Below are 14,540 nucleotides of genomic sequence, written 5' to 3'. Positions count from 1 at the left end.
CCAATGTTACTTTATTAGCTCAGTTACACTGTCAGAAAAAAAGTAAAATTTTATCCCATTTTTAAAAAAGAAATACCATCCATCAAATTCAAGGCCCTGTCCACTCCATTATTAAAACTCATGAGGGTCAAATTAAACAAGGCTCACATTTATCAGGTATTCATTCTTTTCCTACCATATAACTGAGAAGTATCTGCCAGCAGGTATTAAATTCTTCTTCTTAAGGATTCCAGAGAGCTCCATAAATGTGTGAAAATTCCCTATATGTATATTTTAAATGCAAATTTCTGTGACAATTTTATGAACAGCTGTAGAGTTCAAAAAAAGTGCATTTCCTAATTCATACTATCTATATGCAAAGTCACGGAAAATATCAGATGTGATATGCTCTAGCTTGTTTCAGTAGAATATAACCATTTATATTTATAGTGCACAGCACCCCTCTTTCTCAAGCACATTCTACCCTCAAAGAGAAAAGTTAGTTAGCCTGCTATTACAAAAGAACCATCTTCAGGATGAAATAATGGCTTCCTCTTAAACATGAAGAAATAAGCTGCTTCAAATTGAAGGCAGGAAATTATGACTGATCAACTTCAAGACTTTTTTAAAGGCTGAAGTGAACTTGAATTTCACTGAGAGACCAAAGGCAGTGTAATTGAATGACTATCAGACTGGAAATCAGAACTAAGTGTACTTCCCAGTTCTGAAAGTAGGAAGCCAAGTGGCCAAGAGCAAACCATTCAACTTTGTGAAGTCCCTCCAGAAAAGTAAAAGGGGGAATCCAATTGGTCGCTAAAACCCTATCCAGTTTTGCATTCCACATAATAATCAAAACTCTTTTAGGGTCTGTTGCCAAAACTCAGAACCTGTCCACTGGTGCTGAATAGAAACTTAAGAGACAGTTTGGGGTGAAGGAGAAAGGAGTAGCTTTGATTACTTTGCCAAGCCAAAAAGGCCACAGCAGGCTAATGCCCTAAAGACAGTCTCTCCTTTGAGAGAGAATAGGAAGGGAGTTTACAGTTTGAGAGTGGAAAATAGGGCCAGAGATAAGTGTCAGAGTAGATGGAAGCTGGCATTCTTCAAAGCTGGTGTCAGGAGGTCCAGGGACATGCTCCTATGATCCTAGAGAATATTGCACAATGACCTTATTTCTGGTATGAAGAATGCTTCATAAAGTAACTAACATCTTCCATTTTTTTGAGGCTTTAGTTCTGCAGAAGAGCTCAAAGACATTATTATATGTATCTGGTGAGGGGGGAACCAGGACCCTGCCCCAGGGCTGCACTATTGTTTCCTCACCCCTCCTCCTTCTTCTCTGCATCCCCTCTCTTCCCTGCTTAACATCCGTTTCAACCTGCCCTTTGGAACTTGGGGAAGGTCATAGAGGCTGAATGAGGCCTATTTCCTGAAAACAAGACATGGGGGGACAGAGAAAAGCTTTTGTGCCCAGGATCCCCCCCAGGTCCTGCTTGGTTTCACATCTAAACTGACCTTTGCCACAGACGTGACTGCATCCTGAATGAAAGGGAACAAAATATAGGGAAGGATACTAATGGAAAGGTAATAATGTCCCTTTTCTCTTTCAAATCAGTGGAGTGACAGGGAAAAATACTAGAAAGATGAGAGACATTGTAAAGAAAAATGTTCTGACCATGTACATCCTAGATTTTCTTTTAACTAGATATTTTACATTTGATTTAAAAATCATTTAACAAATAAATATCTACCTAAAATTATGTATTAATTTGTTAATTTATGTGTTCTGTGCAGTGTGCTGTAGCTCTTTGAAGGTTTCTTCTGAAACAGAACCTACTTACTACCAGTGTGTTGTTACCAGGGGCACCTGGACTGTGTGGACCCTAAGTGACACTACCAAGCTCACCATGCTCTGGAGATGTAGCCTTGTACGAAGCTTTCCTGCTAGAACTCTGGGCAAGAGACTAAAGATACAAGTTGACACTTTAAAAAATGTGGTGTAAGTCAGGTTGATAGTGGGATGCCAATAGTTCCAATCTTTCTTGTCTCATGATGCCTTTAGTGTCTCAGCAACTGTCTCTTGGAAGGTCTGGTTAAAACAACATATACTCAACAACTGTATTATTAAGTTAGGACCAAACAACTTACTAAGTATGCATGACTTAAGAACTTAATAGCTGTTTCAAAAAATCTTACACACAAATTGAAAGAGAAACCAACACACATAAATAAATTTTATCTCATTCTTATAGAACCATAATTCTCATCCACAGGAAGTGTGTACCTACTGGGCATTGTAGAATTTCTCGGATCTTGGAATCAGATTGGACAATACCACCCTCATTTCTTATTTCTCATTGGTTTTCACACAGGGCTTGCTTTTATCGCTGAATCCACAAACAACAGCTTCACAAAGACATGATGCCACTAGAAGAAATGTAGCATAATCTAATATTGAAATTGATAACTGCTTCAGTATAGTAGTTTGAGTGCTCTTTGATACTTAGCAAGTATTGCGGTTCAATTGAATTTTAAAATATTTTGTATTGCCCTGGTAATTTTTGAGGGACCTGGGGTGCCTCAGTGCCAATTTTGGGAATTGCTGTTTTAGTGTGGTTTTATTGCTAAATGTATCTAGTGTATAATTCCACTTGTCCCTCTGGGGTTATCAAATTCTCTCTTGTACCTCAGTGCCCTTTTCCACTCTGGATTATACTAATAGAATTCATATATATATATATATATGTATGTATGTATATATATATGTATGTATATATATACACACACACATATATACACACACATATATGAATATATTTATATTTATATATATATTTTATATATATTTATATATATTATCTATCTATCTATCTATCTATATATATATATATATATATTTTTTTTTTTTTTGCTTGCCCATGGCCTGTGGAAGTTCCAGGACCAGGGATCAAATCCACACCACAGCTATAACCAGAGTCACAGTAGTGACAATGCCAGGTCCTTAACACACTGAGTCACCAGGGAACTCCCAGAATTAATCTATAAGAGCCAGCAAAGACTATAAGGGTTGAAAAAAAAAAAGAAAAGAAAGAAAATAAACCACTGGTCAGAGTGTTACAAACTCTGATATAGGGACTGGAGGAAGTTTTTCATTACTCAGAAACTGAAATAAATTAAGACTAGGAAAGAGGAGAAAGGCAGCAAAGATACCACACAAACAGAGTCAGAAAATATAGGGAAAATTTGGACCATGGTAAAGATGAGGGAATGAGGGTGTCCTAGCCTTTAGCATCCTCTTCCTCACCTAGGAAGAAACACACCCACACTGATAAGCAGTCCCCTCACTGATTGAATGGTGTGATGAAAAAAAAAAAAGTTTCACCACCTAACCAAGTTGGACTCTACAAAATGACCTGAGATTGTTCTATGAACCAGGAGAGCCATGAATTTTACACCTTCTTTCCATTCATTCCTTAGTTTTGGGAAAGGGGTATATAAGTGGGTAATTCATTCTGGAGAACAGAATCCTCATACTCTTTCTGGAACATAATTTCTCCAAGTAACATGGTACCTAAGCAGCCAAAATTAGTCATCACACTGATCATTGTAAAGTTAAGGGGGAAAAAATTGTCAGGGATTGAGGCCAGTCATAAGAGATACATATAGCCTTGTAACCCAGCTGGACCATATGGGGCCTTCCCAGAATAGACCCCCACCATGTCCTCTGCCTGCCTTTGTAGAAAAAATTTAGTCAAAGAGTAAGTTTAATCAGAGACATGAGAAAATGCAGAAAGAAAGGAAAACAGTCAAGCAAGACAAAGTAATATTTCAGCCATTAAACAAAGTCCAGGACCTTTAGTTCTTGCATGGGTAATATTTTGAGCCATGTTCTTTGAGCTGTTTTGCAGATACTGAAACCCCCACCAGGTGGAAGAATTTAACTATATGCTGTCCATAGGCATGTAACCCCTCAGACTGGTTGGAAACAGAAGGTGGATGCTGTAAATGCCCAATCACCTCACCACCAACCAACAAGAAGAAGGTCAGTGAGGTGACCACACCCTGCTCCTTGAACATTGTAAGACTCCTCAGTACAACCTCCAGGGCAGCACGCAGTTTTGAGGGCACTAGACTGCTACAGCTCCCTTTGCCTGGCAGAGCAATAAAACTTTTGATTTCTACTTCACCCAAAACTCTGTCCCCATGATTCAATTCAGTGTAGAGAGGCCAAGTTTCAATAACACCCCAAGACATGGAAATTCTCTTTGACCTTCTGCATATTTTACCTCCAGGGAAGGTTGGAAAATTCATGGTTCACATGCAACCCTTCCCCCCAACAAACCCTGGAGATATCATTCATCAATCAGGGCATGCTTTCTCAGTGACACTGGAAGGATCCTGATAATCACTCCCAATCCACCGCACCAGATACTGCCTCGCGAGTTACTCAGAAATTAAATGTTTTCCAACACAGGCCTACAATGACCAGATTACTCCCTTACATGAAATCAGCATCTCTATCTTAATACAATTCTGGATACAGACTACAATATATATAATTGTTTATATATATCATGTTTCTATATGTGTATGTAATTTTATATACAAATATATTTTATATTTTTTAAGTTTATTTTTATTTATTTATATATAAATACACATAAAGTTTATAAATTCCATTTTTCGATTCTAGAGCTACAAACTTTATTTACGTGAATCAAAATCACTGATTATGGTAAAAGCAAGTTGGCATGCTAGTGGTTTCTGGTGAGTGCTAGAAACTCCCCCTCATGAGACCTTGAACTAATGAATTTAACTCTGATAAGGTGATCTTAATATTATACCCTGGAATGACAACCCATTGTCCCCACTCTACACTGACTGCATTATTTTTTTCTATTTAAGGCCACACCCATATGGAGGTTCCCAGGCTAGGGGTCGATTCAGAGTTACAACTGCCTATCTACACCACAACCACAGCAATGCAGGATCTGAACCAGGTCTTCGACCTACATCACAGCTCACAACAATGCCAGATCCTTAACCCACAGAGCGAGGCCAGGGGTGGAACCCGCATCCTCACGGATCCTAGTTGGCTTTGTTAACCACTGAGCCACGAAAGCAACTCCCATGCACTGAATGCATCTTAATAATCAAGAGAAACATAACATTATAGTTAATCCTGAATCCAGTAATTAGCCCTCCGTGGTTTGATCCTGGAAACTCAGTATTCTGAGTAAAAATGGATTTATTGTGTCAAAAATTACAGGAGCTTGTCAGAGTCTGACTACCATTGTTAGTAATAAGAAATGTAATAACTGGGTGGAACATTAGGTTGCCTGTCTTCTTCCATTTTGGAGTTCCTCCCCCAGGAATTTAAGGAATGACTGTGAGACCACTTATAAAGGATTTGGAACAAGAGCAATCAATGTAACTAAAAAACATTATCTAGCTCAAATCAACCAGATGCTCTCTTTGGCTAGTCTCTGTTTTTTCTTGCCAGGCTGTGCTATAATATAAGACTCTTCAAGTTGCCATCTCAAATCTTTCAGTTTCTGGGTAGGATCCTAATCTCTTTGAAAAGAGAGATTCTATACATAGTAATCTCAAACACACATTGACTTCAGAGGAATCTGCCTACCCCAAGCATAAAGGCAATTCAAGTAGGACAATTTGAAAGAAAAAATATTTTAAATATACCTGAGATGACATGTATTCTACTCCTCAAAAACTCAACATCCCCATGAATTCTTTGCAAATACTGCTCTTATTAAATACATGCATCTGGGAGTTCCTGTCATGGCTCAGCAGAAAAAAATCTGACTAGCATCCATGAGGACGCAGGTTTGATCCCTGGCCTCGTTCAGTGGGTTGAGGATCCCGTGTTGCCGTAAGCTGTGGTGTAGGTCACAGACACGGCTTGGATCCTGCGTTGCTGTGGCTGTAGTTTAGGCTGGTGGCTGCACCTCTGATTTGACCCCTGGCCTGGGAACCCCCATGTGCCTCAGGTGTGGCCCTAAAAAGACAAAAAATAAAAATAAAAAATACACGCATCTGAAATTACAAAGTTTTGGTTGTTAATAGTGATTACATGACACATTTAGTTGCACAACATTAAGACACCTGTGTATTAGTATATGCACAAAAGCGAATATGAATTTTTTTCAGATTCAGGATGATGTGAAAAAGAATGTACATATATATTATAACTGGGTCACTTTGCTGTACAGCAGAAATTGACAGAACTTTACAAATCAACTATAATAGAATACTTAAAAAAGGAAGTTTTTTAAAAAAGAAATGAAAGTACAACTTACTGAGAGGGAGAAAATACTTGCAAATGATGCAACTGACAAGTGCTTAATTCCCCAAACATACAAACAGCTCATGCAATTCAACAACAAGAGCAACAAAAAACCCCAATCAAAAAAATGGGCAGAAAATCTAAATACAAAATCCAAAGATGTGCAGATGGCCAACAGGCATATGAAAAAAAAAATGCTCAACTTCACTAATCATTAGATAAATGCAAATCAAAACTATAAGGAAGCACAACCTCAGACCAGTCAGAATGTCAATTAAAACATCTACAAATAAAAAATGCTGAAGAGGATATGGAGAAAAGGAAACCCTCCTCTACTGTTGGTGGGAATGTAGGTTGGTACAGCCACTCTGGAAAACACTATGGAGGTTTCTCAAAAAACTATGAAATAGAGTTAACGTATGATCCAGCAATCCCACTCCTGGGCATACACCTAGACAAACCAATAATTCAGAGGGATGCATGCATGCCAGTGTTCATTGCATCACTGTTCACAATAGCCAAAATTTGGAAACAACCTAAATTTCCCTTGACAGATAAATGGATAAAGAAGATATGGTCATACATACAATGAAATGTTACCCAGCTATTAAAAAGAATAAAATAATGTTGCTTGCAGCAACATGGATGGAACTAGAAATTATCACACTAAGTGAAGTAAGTCAGAATGAAAAGATAAATACTCTATGATATCACTTATATGTAGAATCTAAAAAATAACCCAAAGGAACTTTTATGAAACAGAGTTGCAAAGAGACACTTGTGGTTGCCAAGAGGGTACAGGAGTGGGAGAGAGATGGAGTGGGAGTTTGAGATTAGCAGGTGCAAACTATTATATATAGACTGGATAAATAACAAGGTCCTACTGTATAGCCCAGTGAACTATATTCCATATTCTGTGATAAACAAAATGGAAAAGAATATTTTTAAATGCATACATATATATGTAAATCACTTTGCTCTACAGCATAAATTAACACAACATTGTAATTCAACTATATTTCAGTAAAAAAGCAATATTCAAATTTTTGTTATTGAAAACCCATTCAGTAAATTTTGAACATGTACTCCCTAATTTTATATATATATACTTTTAAAATATATTTATATTTACTTACTTATGGATGATGTACATATACCATTATTCTAATAATATGTATATTCTAAAACACACACCAAAAAGGTATTTTTAAAAGATACAATAAAAAAATCAATATTTCTATTAAAAAAAAAAACTAACAGTCTTTCCCATTGTAAACATATTGAACTTATCTTGCTAATTGTCTTCCTATAAAAATAAACAGCAGTGGAAAAAAGCATTCACATGGTCCCATACATAAGCAAAAAGAAAAATATGTTAATCATCTGAAATCCCATCACCATGCATAGTCACAACATTTTAGTTTTTTACCAGCGATTGGCAAACATTTCCTGCAAAATGTCAGATAGCAAATATTTTAGGCTTTGCAGGTCCTACAGCCTTAATCTCAACAACTTAACTATGTCACTGCAGTAAGAAAACAGCCAAAGATAATGCATAAACAAATGGAAATAGCTGTATTCCAATACAGTTTTATTTGCAAAAACAGATAGCGGGCGTGATTTGGACTGAAGGCTATAGTTTGTCAACTGTGGTGTACACACTCTCAGAATTATTTTCCATGTAAATGCACACATGTGCACACATCCATGTGCCTACATACGTATATGTATATTTACAAAAATATATTTTATATTCATATATATGCATACATATGCATGTGTGTATACATACCTATATGCATTTGTGTGTGTCTATTAATAAGGAAAAAATTTAGGAAAATCTACTATCCGTGGGGTTTTGCAAGATCAGATTTTTCCCTCGAAAAAATATTATTGAACCAGAATATATTTAAAAGGTGCAAAATATAAACTGGATCACAGTATTATAGTTTATTTTCCTAATTTCTATGTTGGGTTTTTATTCAGTTTATTGTTTTACTTTTTTCAGTGATGCTTTTGGTGGATATCATTGTTTAGTCCTTCTGAGCATCTGACCCACTAGAGTGATTCCCCACAAGTCGAATTATGTAGAGTGAAAACATTATATGATTGGGTTAATTTTCCAGTCCCCTAATCAACTTAATTATTATACTCAACTTTGTTTTCCAATTTCATACTTGAAAATTAAAATGTAATTTAAATGTGTCATTGCTTTGTTTGAATATCATTAATCTACATATAGTCTTTCTTTGCTGTGCATATGCATTTAGGATGGAGGGGAGGATTCATCTTTTTAAAATTGATTTGTAAATTTTCCAGGCATTTTCCATTGTAAGAAATAGAAATCTAATCAATGTGGCTCAAAGAGGTGTTTTGTTAATACTGGGAAAAAGAAAGAAGTTGTTATTTTATATAGAAACATTCAACATAAATTCCTATTGTTTCACTGGTCAAACAGCAAAACTAACAAGACTTCAAGAAATTTCTCTCTTTTTCTCATATCGTATGGGTCCCTCACTCTGTTGCCTCAATTTTCTCCTCTGCAGATCAATTTCCTTGGCAGGTTTTTTTTTCTCCCACCTGCAATGGGAATAACAGTAGAATGACTTTAGAAGTATTTATGTAATAGTTATATATTTGCTAGGATCAGTTTTAAGTTCTTATAAAACTCTTACAACTACTCAGTGATCCCCACTTCAAAGACAAGGAAACAGAGACAGAAGTTAAGTGAACTATTCAACGTTACACTCATTATAAGTGGCAGAAGTTAGATTAAAAACTAAGCACTTTAGTCTAGAAGCATACTTTCCCACCAAACTCCACTAACTCTCCAACTCATTTACAAAGTGTTGCCAGGACATAAATTTTGGCTCCAGCTCCACATGGTCATATACTTTGTGAGCCCTTAAAAATACTCATTTGACTTAAAATCTAATTCTCAATTCCAAATTTCTCAGAAAGACACCATGACTGGCTCATCTTGATTCAGAAGTTGGCACAGGCTCCGTCATTTCAGGATTAGGGAACAAGTTCAATTTTTTTTTTTAATAGCACTTGTATATATTTAAACTGTACATGATGATTTGATATGCATAGACATGGTGAAATGATTGCTATATCAAACTAAATTGTCATCTCCTCACAGAGTTAGCATTTTTGTGGCAAGCGCACCCAAAATATATTCTCTTAGCATATTTCTAGTGTTCAATACATGATTATTAACTATAGCCATCATGTTGTACATTAGATCTCTAGACTTCTTAATCTTATATAACTGAAACTATGTACTCTTTGACAAAATTTCCCCTTTCCCCAGCATCAGGAAACCACCATTCTACTTTTTGCTTCTGTGAGTTTCATGTTTTTAGATGCCACTTACAAGCAGATAGTGCAGCATGTGACTTTTCCATCTAGCTTATTTCACTTAGCATAAATAAATCCTCCAGATTCAGCCATGTTTCAAGAGATGGCAGGATATCCTGGTTTGTTTTTGGTTTTTTTTGTTTGTTTGTTTGTTTTTTGTCTTTTATGTTTTTAGGGCCACACTCGCAGCATGTGGAACTTCTGAGGCTAGGGGTGGAATCAGAGGCGTAGTCGCCAGCTAATACCATAGCCAGTGTGGAATCCAAGCCGCGTCTGCGAACTACGCTACAGCTCACAGCAACGCCAGATCCTTAACCCTCTGAGGGAGGCCAGGGATCGAACCCAAGTCCTCATGGATACTAGTCAGATTCATGAACCACTGAGCTAGAACGGGAACTCTGAGGACATCCTTGCTTTTTTATGACTAAATAATATATTTCATTAAATATAACAATGTGTGTGTGTATATATGTATACATATGTCTATATATTATGTATGTGTAATGGTTGTTTTATCTGTTCATCCTTAGATGGGCACTTAAGTTGATTCCATAACTAGGCTATTATAAATAATGCTGAATTGAACATGGGAGTGAAGATGTCTCTTGAAGATATTGAGTTTTTTTCAATACATTCAGTTTTGTATGAAACTTCCATATTGTTTTTCATAATGGTTGTAACAATTTTCATTCCCACCAACAGTGTACAAGGGTTCTTTTTCTCCACATCTTTGCCAACATTTGTCATCTGCTGTCCTTTTGATTAAACATTCTAACGTGTGAGATGATATCTCATGTTGGTTTTTGATAGGCATTTCCCTGATGGTTAACGGTGTTGAGTGTCTTTTCATTTAACTCTTGGCCAACATTAGGTTTTCTTTTGAAGAACATCTATTTGGGGCTTTGCCCAGTTTAATCAGGTTATTTATTTTCTTGCTATTGAATTATATTGTTTGTTATGTAATTCGGATGTTAACCTCTTATTCAGATACATAGTTTACAAATAATTTCTCTCATTGCATTGGTTTTCTATTCCCTCTACCCTCTATTGGTACTTTCCTTCGTTGTGCAAAATCTTTTTCAGTTTGGTGACTTCCAATTTGTTTAGTTTTGCTTTTCTTGCCTGTGCTTTTGGCATTATATGTAAATATTATTGATTAATGTCAAGAATTTTTTTCTGTTTTCTTCTAGGACTTTTAGTTTCAGGTCTACATTCAAGTCTTTAATTCATTTTGAGTTTAGATTTGCATATGGAGTGAGATAAGTTCCAATTTCATTCTTCTGTGTGTGTGTGGATAATAGTTTCCTCAGTACAATTTTTTAAAGTGACTTTGTTTTCCCCATTGTACATTTTTAGTACCTTTGTTAAAGATTCACTGATAATAAATGTGTGGATTTATTTCTGGGGTCTCTATTGCATTCCACTTTATCTACATGTCTGTCTTTATTCCAGCACCATGCTGTTTGGTTACTATAACTTTATATTTTGAAATAGGGTTGTATTAGGACTTCAACTTTCTTTTTCTATTATTCATAGTTATTTTTTATTTCATTTTAGTTTTAGAATTTTTTCTATTCCTGTGAAAAATGACATTGAAATTTTAGCCCCCATTCCTTCAGTGTTCTATATTTTCTCTTATTCTACTTATTTTTTTATTTCTTTGAAGTATAATTGAACTTTATGAAATGATCACTATGACAAATCTAGTTACCATCTACAACTATACAAAATAATTATAATTACTGATTCTATTTTCTATGCTGTACACCTCATCATGTTCTTATTTATTTTATAACCAGAAATTTATACCTGTTAATCCTCTTCCCCTATTTTGCTTATCCTCCCACTCCTCTCCACTCTGGGAACCAAAAGTTCGTTTTCTATGAATCTGTTTCTGTTGTATTATGTTTATTTGCTTTGTGTTTTAGATTCCATGTAGAAGTGAAATGATGTCATATTTGCCTCTCTCTGAGTTATTTCACTTATCATGATACCCTATATGTCCATCTGTGTTGTCACAAATGACAAGATTTTATTTTTTATACCAAGTAACATTCCATTGTGTATACATCCATTTATCTATCAATTGGACACTTAAGTGCTTCTATACCTTGGCTATTATAAATAATGCTTCAGTGGACAGAGAGGTGCATATATCTTTTTAAATGAGTGTTTTTATTTCCAAAAGAAGAACTGCTGGGTATTTCTATTATTTTTTTTTAAATCTCCGTACTATTCTCCATAGCGGTTCCAACAATTTCTCTCCAGCAATATACTAGGATTTCCTTTTCTCCATATCCTTGCCAAAACTTGTTATTTATTGTCTCTTTGATAATAGCCATCTGACAAATGTGAAGTGACAGCTCATTCTACTTTTGGCTTGCATTTCTTTGGTGATTGGTGATGGTGAGCATCTGTCCATATTCCTGTTGGCTATCTGTATGTTTTCTTTGAAAAAAAATGTCTATTTAGGTCATCTACCTTTTTATTCTTTGTTCTTCTTATGGCTGCAACTGCAGCATATGGACGTTCTCAGGCTAGGGGTTGAATTGGAGCTACAGCTTCAGGTCTGTGCCACGGCCACCACAACACCGGATATGAGCCACATCTGCAAACTATTATGCAGCTTGTGGCAATATTGGATCCTTAACCCACTGAGCAAGGCCAGAGATTGAACCAGCATCCTCAAGGAGACAATGTCAGGTCCTTAAGCCACTGAGTCACAATGGGAACCCCAATCTGCCCATTTTTAATTAGGTTGATTACTTGATTGAGTTTTATGAGTTCTTTATATATTGTGTATATTAATTCCTTATTGGACATAGCATTTTCAAATTTATTTTCCTATTGGTAAATTGCCTTTTCCTTTTGTTGAATCTTTGAGTGTTTTCTTCACTGTGCAAAAGCTTTTTTAGTTTGATCAGGTAACATTTTTATTTTGATTCTATTATCCTTACCTGAGAAGACAGATCCCAAAAAATATTGCTAAGACCAATGTTACAGTTTATTTGGTATGTCTTTAATTCATTTTGAGTTTATTTTGTATATTATGTGAGAAAGTGTCCTGGTTTCATTCTTTTGCTTGTAGCTGTACAGTTTTCCAAAAACCATATGTCCCAGGGGATGCCAGGACATGCAACACCAGAGTTGCCTTGGGAAGATGGCTATAGCTACTATGGGCTATATAGCTAATATGGACTATATGTGGTGAACTGGGGCAGCCTATCAGGCTGGTAAGATGCCTGGACCATGTTCCTGTCTGTGCTTTCAAGGTGGAGGAATGCAATAAAAATAGTTCTCCATATTGCATCCAACCACAGAGAGAATTTCAGCCACTTCCCATTTCTTTTGGCAGATGTTCCAGGTTTAGTAAATGGATTTTCTTTGCATATTGACTAGTGCTCTATAAATTTCTGTTTTCTTACTGTACTTCAGAGCGAATGAATCTGTGTGAGTACCTCGCAGTGATATCACTTTTTACCGCAGGTTATTATGACAGACATGGGTTTCTTGTTGAGTTTATGTCTCCATCTTTACCCATTTCTATCTCTATGTGGCCCCTGTATGGTTTGTGGTACAGAAGGTATTCAATCAACACTCATTTTTTCTTCAGGAGAAATTGCTCTATATTTAAGAGTAGACTCGGGGTGTGTGGGGGGGATGTGGATTTGGGTCTTCATATATCATCGTCTTGATCTGTTAACTTCCACCACTGGAATTTTGATAGGAGTTGCATTGATTTATTGATAATTTTGACAGTATGAACATTTTAACAATATAAATTCTTCCAGTTCACAGCCATGAGACAGCTTTCCCTTTGTGTCTTCAGTTTATCATGAGTTTCTTAGAGCTATACTCCTCAGGCTATGGTCAGAAAATTTTTATCTAATCCCAATTTTCTGTAATATTTTTTACACTATGTCACACAAAGAAATCACAATGCTTATGGCATAGTCAGGTAAAATTGAGGCCCATTGCAGCCAGCTACCTCATACCCTACCCAGTGACCGAGGTGATTAATACATCAGGCCGTTTGTAAATCCATCATAACATTTCAAAACTCCACAGAGTACTGCTTAGGGAATATTGTCCCAAGTATGTTTGGGCCTTAGGAGAGATATTATTGCAACTATTAGACTAAAATATGAGTTATATGATTAAGAAATATGTATCAAAAAGTTTTAAAGGATTGCGATGTTTTGTTTTTACATTGCACGTTATATTTACTCCCAAATACAGTTTTAATATTGAGAAACCATTGCCCTTTCCTTTTACAGACTAAAAGTTAAATATTTTCATACTTAATCTAAATATCTTGATGTATTTACATTTTTATTTTATATTTAAATCTATATTAAAATTTCAAACATATTTTGAGATAATATCAAGTATAGGGATCTAACTGCCCCTCCCAAAAAAAGCCAAAAATCTTAGGACTATTTACTGAATAGTTCCTTCTTTAACCTCTAGTTTTATTTTGCATTTTTAAAAATTTTATTATAGTTGATTTACAATATTCTTTCAATTTTGGCTGTACAGTAATCTAGTTATGTGTGTGTGTGTGTGTGTGTGTGTGTGTGTGTGTGTGTGTGTGTGTGTGTATTCTTTTTCTCATATTATCTTCCATCATGTTCCACCACAAATAATTGGATATATATAGTTCCTTGTGCTATACAGTAGGACATTATTGCTTATCTACTCCAAATGCAATAATTTACATCTACTAACCCCAAACTCCCAGTCTACTCCACTCCCTCCTCCTCCCCCTTGGCAAACACAAGTCTGTTCTCTATGTCCATGAGATCATTTCTGTTCTGTAGATAGGTTCTTTTGTGCCATATTTTATATTCCATGTATAAGTGATATTATATGGTACTTGTCATTCTCCTTCTTATTT

The 14,540-nt window shown here is 35.8% G+C and overlaps 1 long non-coding RNA gene across 2 annotated transcripts in view; it reads right to left on the bottom strand.

Moving 5' to 3' along the window:
• Window positions 1-14,540, bottom strand: part of LOC146404717 (uncharacterized) — a 107,003-nt gene that overhangs the window by 17,511 nt on the left and 74,952 nt on the right. The gene's annotated exons all lie outside the window — the stretch shown is intronic.

The sequence above is a fragment of the Sus scrofa genome, chromosome 3 (genome assembly GCF_054392235.1).
Source record: "Sus scrofa isolate SSC_HxYL_T2T_F1_AM1 chromosome 3, Sscrofa_HxYL_maternal_Yorkshire_Landrace_v2.0, whole genome shotgun sequence".
NCBI lineage: Eukaryota > Metazoa > Chordata > Mammalia > Artiodactyla > Suidae > Sus > Sus scrofa.
This window is presented reverse-complemented; position numbering and strand designations above follow the sequence as displayed.